General features: G+C 38.0%; 1 pseudogene; it reads right to left on the bottom strand.

Moving 5' to 3' along the window:
- Positions 1-6829: 6829 nt before the first annotated feature.
- LOC149249075 (glutathione S-transferase U17-like) lies at positions 6830-8586 on the bottom strand (annotated as a pseudogene).
- Positions 8587-10156: the final 1570 nt, after the last annotated feature.

Genomic DNA, 10156 nt, shown 5'->3' with positions numbered 1-10156 from the left:
AAGATATTTTTGTCTTTAAGAAACCCGTGTTGCTGTGGAGACAGATGTAGAGATAGAGTGTTTCTAATTCGAATAGCTATAATCTTTGATATGACCTTATATAATACGTTGCACAATGAGATTGGCCGATAATCTGAAAACGTGGAGGAGAGCTTTTTCTTTGGAATTAGAGCGATATATGTTGAGGAGATTTTTTGGCTTATGAAACCCTGTGTTCTCGTTTCCTTGATCATCTTTAGGATATCTGTCTTAAATATTTCAAAGAAGTGGATGAAGAAATCGATGGTCCACCCATCTAGCCCGAGGCACTTGTCTTTCTGGAATGATTTCATTGTTGCTAATAATTCTTCTTCTGAAACTTCAGCAAATAGAGCTTTGTTTAGACTTTCATCAAACATAGTGGGGTACGGGTCTATTCCCCATAGAATATCCTCAATATCGCAAACAGAATCCTCACTGTAAGACCTTTTGTAAAATTTCACAGCTTCTCTAGAAATAGCCTCTTGTGAGGAGTGAGAATTTCCTTCCTCATCCTTGATCTCCCAAATAGAGTTTGTCTCCCTTCTCTTATTTGCAAACCTGTGAAAAAGCTTGGTGTTTTTATCTCCTTCTCTGAGCCATAATGCTCGACTTTTGAGCCTCCAAGAGGCCTCTTCTTTCTCTAATATCTTTTGTTTTCTTTTTTCTAAATCCCATATATGTTTTATGATAGTGGACGTCATGGAGGGATTTTTAAAAAGTGTAGATAAGTACTCCAATTTCCTACATATGTCCTTTAGCTCCTTTTTATTGGAGGCTGATTTCTCTTTTTGCCATTTTTTAACCTCCTTTTGAAGAAATTGCAGGCAGTCAAGGAATTGTCGGGAAGAGTCATTTTCCTGCATGGGAGATAGCTTCCATGTATCATTTATAAATTTGTTGAATTGACCATCAGCAAGCCATGTAGAATTGAACTTGAAAGGATATCCAAATCTGCGTCCAACATATTTCCATTGAAAAGAAATGGGGAGGTGATCAGATATGAAAGATGGTATGATGTTCATTATAGGAGGCCCATATCTTTTTATCAGTCTTTCATGGAAGATAAATTTGTCTAATCTTTTCGCCAGAAAGGAATTGTTGGATTGCCCATTGTCCCAAGTTGGCCCCTGACCAACAGGCAGGATATCAATAAAATTATTTTGTATAATAGATTCCCAAATGAATCTCCCCATCGGATCATATTTCCTGCCATTGCCCCATATTTTGTCATTACAAAAGGTGCAATTAAAATCTCCACCAATTATCAAAGAGTCAATTTCAAGTAGTTCAGAAGAAAGAAGATAATTCCAGAAAGGGAACCGGTTTTTATATGGAGCATAAATATTCAATATGTGAATGGGGTCTGAAGATCCACGGAAATGGGCCAGCACAAGAATGCCAGCGAAACATTGAAAAGCAGCAGCCGTAATCCATTTAGGGTCCCATAATACAGCTAGTCCTCCAGACATGCCCACAGCATTTGAAGCGACCATATGCCATGTTGGTAGCATCCGCCTGAAGTAAGAAATGGTTTGTGAGCTATCGTGCATGGTTTCCTGTATAAGAAGCATTTTAGATTTTGAAGAGACAAAAAGATTTTTTAGGGCCAGAAATTTGGGGTCAGCTCCAAGGCCCCAAATGTTCATTGATAGAATGTCGATCATTTGGGAACATCATTAGGCCAACATGCTCTAAGAGGCCTTTTATTAGGAATATCTTCAGCTGCAATTTCTGTAACAGGAATGTCAATTAAGGAAAGATCCCGGGTTGACGAGTCCTGTCTTCCCTTCCTACCCCGGAAGTGTCTACTACCACGCTTCTCTTTGCGGCGGACAGTTATGTTTCTAGCCGAATTAGGGCTAATATTGGGCGAGGGGGAATGATTGGGTCGATGGACAGTTAATGGTTGAAGTTTTAAAGACGCTTTTTTAAGGAGGTCAATATCCTGATCAAAAGAATTACGGGGAGAGGTTCAAGGGGATAGTGGAGGGGAAATAGGGATATATGGAGCCTTACCTTTGCGGTCAGGTACATGTCCAAGGGATGGAGATTTAGGGGAGTAAGCTATATATGGAGATTTATTATTTATATCAAAAGAGCGACCAAGTGAGGGGGAAGGCGGGAATCTTTGGATGGGTGGAATGTGAGAGGAAGAGGATTGGGGCGATGAAGATATGTATTGAATATGGGCAAACGCAGGATCAATACATGGAGGCTTAGAAGATGCAGGAGGGAGGGGAATCTCAGGGTCTAGTTCCAATTCATGAGGTGGAGAAATATTGGAGAAGCCCGTTACTCTGGCCGACAGGTCAAAAAAGGACAGCGAGGGAGTCTTAGAAACAGTGGAAGAACGGGGTCGATCAGCAGAATAGTTAGAATTACGATTTGTAGGGTCCACAGATACAGATCGAGATTGCGGAAGACTGGCAGATCAATCTAGGGAACGACCTTTCGGTGAGGATAGGACGTCATTGGTTATGACTGGAGCCCGATAGACCTCCATGGTGTTAGGCCATTCATATGCCGAATTTTCTCTTTCATATGTCGAAACAGGAATATTTACAGCATGGAACCTTTTCTTCTGTTTACCGCCAGGGCGACAAGGACAATTACGAAAAAGGTGTCCAGTTTTGTGACAATTTGAACACCTAAATGGGATGCCCCAGTAATCTAATCGTTGTTGAATTTTGGACAGCTCCCACCCGCTTGTCTTTTGCCCCAATACACCTAGGATTGACATATATGAATCGCCGAATAGCATTTCCTATTTTTTCCATAAATTCTTTGGTCCACAGCTCAAGAGGCAGGCCAGGCAATTTTGGCCAAATGTAATTGTTTTGGGGCGTGCAACGAAGCAGATTAAAACCGATAAACCATCTGTGCAGAGCTAAAAAGCTCTTCTCTTTCACCCAAGGTTTCGAACTTTTAACTATCTTTACATTATTTGATAAGAGAGAAGTAGATTAATTAATTCTTTTAACTATTTATTGTATTGAAATATATTTTTTATAACCTAATATAAAAGAAATATATAATTCCTTCATAATTCTATATAAATAATAAAATAATTAAACATGTATAATTATTTTAATGTTAATATGAAATTTAAATAAAATATCTATAAATATTAATAAAAAAAAAATAGTAATAAAAAAATATTTTAATTTCTATTTTAATTAAAATATTTTTATTTCAACCTTTTATGTATAAAAATATATATTATGAAAATATAAATTTTATTTAAATTTAAATTTAAAATAATATCGTTAACAAATATTTCATTATTAAAAATAATTAAAAAATATTTCATTACTAAAATAATAAAAAAAATATTTCATTATTAAAAATAATCAAATCTGTCAAAATTAAGATTATATTGATCTATTAATTTTTCATTTACATACAGAAGAATCTCAAAGTTATCATTGAGAAATAAATCTCTATAGTACATACTTGTTATATCTATATATATATGAATGAAGATCTCTGCTATGATTTATATTACTGTGGCAATGCCATTTTTCCACAACGAATTCTTTTATTAGTATTTAATAAATGACCCTTAAAATTTTTCATATACTCAATCTTGACTTAAATACACATGAGCGCATTACAGTTCACTTTAGCTACATTTAGAATTAATAACATCACATCAATCACATGATTTATCCATGGAAACGATACATATGATAATTAGATTGCCACCGAGAGGATCTAAATAATTAAGTTCCAATGTACTAAGTTAATGTAGGTTCTCCACATGGCCCACGTAATTAATGTCCATTTTCCCAAGCATCTGAGCTTGAACTAGAAACATAAATTTACATTGGAATTCTCATAATAATTGTAATATATCGATCCTATGATTTGGAAACATTTCCATTGAACTTTTATTAAACTTTTATGCCACGATCTGGAAATTTCTCCAAGCTTGGACACTTGGGCTCCCATTAGTCATGCGATCAATCAATATAGATCTAACGGTCATGAGCAAACATAAGTAGGTTGTGTAACGAATTCCTTTCCTGGTACTAGAGTTGTGCCTCATTCTGTCGTGTGCTTTAGTGTTAGGACACTCTGCAACTTCATGGCGATAGAGGGTTTCAACACTAGAATTGCTTCCTTTTGCAGGTATTCAAAGTGCACAACCTCCCTGTTTGACATTTTGAGAGTTTAATGGCGATTTGTTTGAGTTTATGCATTTACTTGGTTAATTACCCTGTCTGTGCAGGTAACTCTTCCTGAATCACGGTGAGGGAGAGACATATTCAGCTTGTGTGCTCAGGTAACTCCTACCCCATTGCACACATTGGGTAGAAGACATTGATATCAGGTATTTTACACAGGACCCTCGTTTGGGAGGTGCGTCAGCAAGGCACAACCTAAAGGTTCCACTCAATTAGTTGTTTGTCCCCGAACCCTCCATTATTTCATTTCTACCCTCATCGAAGCTCTGTTAATTCAGTCCCTTGTTTTTTTTTTTTGTCAGAGGTTAGGTTTTCGGCTACTCTGCACTTGTTAATAATTATTCTACCATTTTTCCAGGTTTTCCTTACCCTACAGTTACGATTGCTTACCTTTCACAGAGGGTTCTAAGTTGCCATAAACTATAGTTATACCTTGTAGAACGAAGTTTGCAATGCTTTAGGTTGGTTATGTATTTACTCAAAAATTTTGTAATGTGTATATATGTGTGTGTGTGTGTGTGTGTGTGTGTGTGTGTGTGTGTGTGTGTGTGTGTGTGTGTGTGTGTGTGTGTGTGTGTGTGTGTATTTTGGGGTTTCATCCCCTTTTCACTCGACAAAACCGTTCAGTGGTTTATGACAATTTTCTTGAGATATGAACTGAGCAAGTGGCTCTGCCTTGCTGGATGCTCTGCAACTTCATGGCGATAGAGGGTTTCAACAACAGGAATTGCTTCTTTTAGCAGGTATTCAAAGTGCACAACTCCCCTGTTTGACATTTAAAGAGTTTAATGGCGATTTGTTTGAGATTTTATGCATTTACTTGGTTAATTACCCTGTCTGTGCAGGGGACTCTCCCTGAATCACGGTGAGGGAGAGACATATTCAGCGTGTGTGCTTAGGTAACTCCTCCCCATTGCACACATTGGGTAGAAGACATTGATATCAGTTATTTTACTCAGGACCCTCGTTTGGGAGGTGCGTCGGTATGGCACAACCTAAAGGCTCCACTCAATTAGTGGTTTTGTCCCCGAACCCTTCATTATTTCATTGCTACCCTCACCGGAGCTCTGTTAATTCAGTGCCTTGTTTTTTTTGTCAGAGGTTAGGTTTTCAACTACACCTTTTTTCTTTTGATGGATTGGGGTCTCGGCTACTCTGCACTTGTTAATAATTAATCTACCATTTTTCCAGGTTTTCCTTACCCAACAGTTACGATTTTTTACTTTTCACAAAGGGTTCTAAGTTGACATAAACTATAGTTATACCTTTGCAACTTTGTAGGTTGGTTATGAATTTACTTGGTTAATTATCCTGTTTGTGCAGGTGACTCTTCCTGAATCACGGTGAGGGAGAGACATACTCAACTTGTGTGCTCAGGTAACTCCTACCCCATTGCACACATTGGGTAGAAGACATTGATATCAGGTATTTTACTCAGGGCCCTTGATTGGGAGGTGCTTCGACATGGCACAACCTAAAGGCTCCACTAAATGCTGGAAGTATCAACTTCTCAAAGAGTTAGATGCTAATGCCACTGCTCGGATAAGAAGGAAAAAAGGGATTATAAACACTGTAAAAAGATGAACACATTTTGAGTTTTCTTTTTATCATAAAAATTTTCTGAACTAAGTAGGTTGAATAGTGAACTAAAGAGATTAAGATTATAAAACTAGACGTTAAGACTAGGAGGAAAAAGACCTCACTTTTTTTTTGCGAGGTAATGAATGCTGTGGAAGCCACCTGTAATCAAGAAATATGTTATATTTACTATCTGTTTTTTTAATTTTTATTAATACAGAAGCGTTTTTTTATTTAAAAAAAATGGTTCCGAGATAACTCATAATATTGAACCAACAACAGAATTTGAAGCCCAGAAATGGTCCTGAGAACCATTCACATTCCGGATTGTTTTCCAAAATGCAGCAAGGTCCCGTATAAAATTACTCTTCACAAGTTTTGTATTTTATGCAACACTTTATGCTAGCTATAAAGGATCTTTCCAAAAAATTAATTGCATTTCATTCTGGTTTCTATTACATTCTATATCAACGCTTCCTTTTCATTATGGTTTCTGTTACATTCGTAATCAACGCACATTGAACAGTGGAATGACAGCTACAGTATCGGAGAGATTCATTAAAAACTTGTTCAGAATAAAACAATACACATTGAAGACAGGAAAGCTCTCTATAGTACCGGCGAGATTCACCAAAACATTATTCAGACTAATTAACATAAAACAGCTAGACTCAAAAGTTGAATCTGACCAAATGAATAAAAAGACAAAGACTATGAATAACACTCATCTTAAATATAATCTCTCTGCTTGTCCTCCATTTATAAGGCCGGCATAGTTCGCCCTAATTTGCAGTAGGTGATAAACTCATCTTAAATATAATCTCTCTGCTTGTCCTCCATTTATAAGGCGCCCTAATTTGCAGTGGGTGGTGATATCATACCCAAAAGATTCGCTCTCCTAATGGATATAGATTCTGCCTGCTTGGCTGGATCGGGCTACTACCTAAATTTAACTTGACTCGACTACCTAAATTTAACGTATTTTAACAAATATAACCTCTGTCTGTGCTAAGTTTGCCTTGTCTGTGCTAAGTTTGCCCTATTTAGCTGTAGGCGGTGATCATACTGGCTCTCCTAGTGGACATAAATTCCACCTGCTTGGCAAAATCAGGCATCACTTCTTTCAGTCCATCGAATTTACAGAATCGATCCATCCATGCGCTCAGCAATGGCATTTTCTCTGGATCTATTAAAACGCTATCGGTAGCCTTCTCGAGGCCTTTGATAATCGCTGACAAACCACCCAATGCGATGTCAAGCAAGCCGATCTGATCCCCTCCAAAATACGGTTTTCCTGCGAAGCAGTGGTTGGTTCGCAGTGCTTCCTACCAAAAGAAAGTTTGTAATGCTATCTTCCACTGCTTTTTGTAGCTGCTCGCCATGGCCAGCGAAAACTCCTCGCAGACATGGATAAAACTGAGGGGCACACATTAAAACCAGGAGTATATTGGTTATTGAATAGAAAAATAATATTTTTAACTTTCGATTATATAACTTTCGATTATATGGACTGCAATGATAAGCGGGTATGTGAAGAATGAGTTGTTCCAGGAAGCAATTCAACTCTATTCTCAAATGCAATGTGCTGCTATACAGCCTGATAATTTCACATTTTCCTGTGTACTTAAGGCCTGTGCTGCCTTATCAGCTCTGCAACAGGGCAAACAGATTCATAATCACATAATTCGACTTAATGGAGTGAAGCATGATGTCGCTGTAGAGAATGCCCTTGTGGTCATGTATTCTCAATGCAGCAGATTAGACATTGCACGCCAAGTGTTTGACACAATCTCTCATAGAAATGTCGTCTCTTGGAATTCTATGATTTTTGGTTATTCTCAAAATGGGTATCCTGAAGAGGCCCTAGAATTGTTTCGTGGAATGCAGAGTGATGTCGTGGAGCCTAATTGGATCACCATTACGGCTCTGCTCCCGGCCTGCGGATACTTGGGAGTTGTGCGACAGGGGAAGGAGATTCATGGGTATGTAATTAAGAGTGAAATAGAGGCTGACGTTTTGGTGGGAAATGCCCTCATAGACATGTATGCTAAATGTGGGAGTATAGAAACTGCGTGCAAAGTCTTCGATGAAATTCCAGTGAGAGATTTGGTGTCGTGGAATACAGTAATTGCAGGGTAGGGAATTAATGGGCGTGGGGAGGAAGCCATAAAATATTTTTTTCGAATGCAGGAGGATGAAGCAGGGTTGAGGCCAGACAATATTACCTTTATTTCACTTCTGTCTGTGTGTAGCCATGAAGGCCTCGTCGAGGAAGGATGGCTATATTTCAAGAGCATGAGTGAAGATTATGATATCACTCCTGAGGTTGAGCACTATGCATGCATAGTGGACCTTCTAGGTCGTGCTGGACGAATAGAAGAGGCATACAAATTCATCCAAGAAATGCCACTGGAACCCAGTTATGGATAGAACTGAGGGGCACACATTAAAACCAGGATTATATTGTTATTGAATAGAAAAATAATATTTTTAACTTTCAAAGACACAAATAGCAGATAAGGAAAGGATTGCTGAGATACGAATGCAGGCGATTACTAAGAATGAACTAAATTACCTTATCATCTACAAAGGCAGCCCAGAAACGAGCAATGGCTCGGTCATATGGATCTTGGGAATTCTTGTGAATAGGGTTCGATTTCAGCAGCAGCTCGCTCTTAACTCTGAGATTCTCTTCTGCGAACTGTTCATCGATACCTTTAAGAGCAAGTGCTATGCGAACCCGCACAATGAAGGGACTCAGAGTCATACCAAACCGCTTTACCTGCCCCTTTTCTCCCATTTTTTTATTTCAGTTTTCGATCAACGATCAAAATTCGTTCAATCGTCTAACACCAGAAATCCACGGTGAACAATAGGACACCACGGCAGCTGAGGCAATTCATCTCAAAGCGAAACGCCTTATGGCGTAATTAAAAAATAGTTCTACCCAGTAGCTTATATGCAACAAACTATGATGAGTTGGCAAACTCTTCGCCAATTAAAGGGGCAAAGTGTACAAAGCTACACCCAAGAATTTAGAAAAAGAGCTTTAATTCTAGGCATTTCTCTAGACTCACCTGAAACTTTGCTGAAGTAAAACATGGGAAGAACATTTGAAGCATGTAAAGCAGGCTCTAGATGTTTTGAAAAAAGAAAATCTCTATGTTAAGTTATCAAAATATGAATTTGGCAAAACATCTTTAAATTGTTTGGGTCATATTGTAGGGGGTGGTGAATTGAAGATAGATCCCTCTAAGGTTGAAGTCATTGTAAACTGGCCTAAACCCAAATCTGCTACAAAAGTTAGAAGCTTCCTAGGAACAACACAATATTGGAGAAAGTTTATTGCTAACTTTTCCTTAATTGCAGCGCCCTTACTTGCTTTGACAGGATTCAACAAGGTGTTTCAGTGGGGAGGCAAACAGCAGAAAGCCTTCGACACCTTGAAAGAAAAAATTAGTACAGCGCCAGTACTAGCATTGCCAGATCTTCAAAGACCATTTGAGATTGAAACAGATGCCAGTGACTATGCCATGGGAGCAGTGTTGATGCAACATGGTAAACCCATATGTTATCATTCTGAGACATTTAATTCTGTAGTAGTTAATTATCCCACATATGATAAAGAGTTGTGTGCATTAGTACAGTGTAAAAAAGTGGAAACATTACTTAATGGGCAAAGAAACAGTTATACACATTGATCATCAGCCACTTTAGTATTTGCACTCACAAACTAAATTGCAACAATCAAGACACTATAGGTGGATGGATTTCCTACAGCAGTTTCAACTAGTCATTAGATATAAGAAGGGCATACATAATAAAGTTGAAGATATGTTGTCTAGACCAATCATACATGCATCTACTATACTTAAGCATAATTCAGTATTGCATGAAAGCTACATTGAACAATATGCTCAAGATGTAGATTTTAAAGATGTATATGCAACCTTAAGTCATGGCAAACAAGTAGAAGAATTGGATTATCATGTTAAGGACCAACTCTTGTATCATTTGGGGAAGTTATGCATTCCACAAACTGAAAGGGTTAACATAATTAGGAAAGCACATACTTCTCTGATATCAGGTCATTTTGGTGTAAGTAAAACAGTTGCACAGCTACAAAGATTCTGTTATTGGCCAAAAATTCATGAAACAGTTCTAGATATGTAAAAGGGTGTACCATGTGTGCTAAAAGCAAGCCCAACAATAGAAAACTAGGCTTGTACACTCCACTTCCAGTTCCTTCTCGTCCTTGGGAAAGTGTTTCCATGGACTTTGTTGGGGGATTGCAAAAATCTAGAAAAGGTCATGACTATCTATATGTTATTGTGGACAGGTCCAGCAAATGTGTATTTTCATACCTTGTA

Source organism: Pinus tabuliformis, chromosome 7, assembly GCF_031772625.1.
Source record: "Pinus tabuliformis cultivar Carrire ecotype Pingquan chromosome 7, CPIR1, whole genome shotgun sequence".
Taxonomy (NCBI): Eukaryota; Viridiplantae; Streptophyta; class Pinopsida; order Pinales; family Pinaceae; genus Pinus; species Pinus tabuliformis.
Note: the sequence above shows the minus strand (reverse complement) of the source record. Positions and strands in the feature narration are given on the sequence as shown.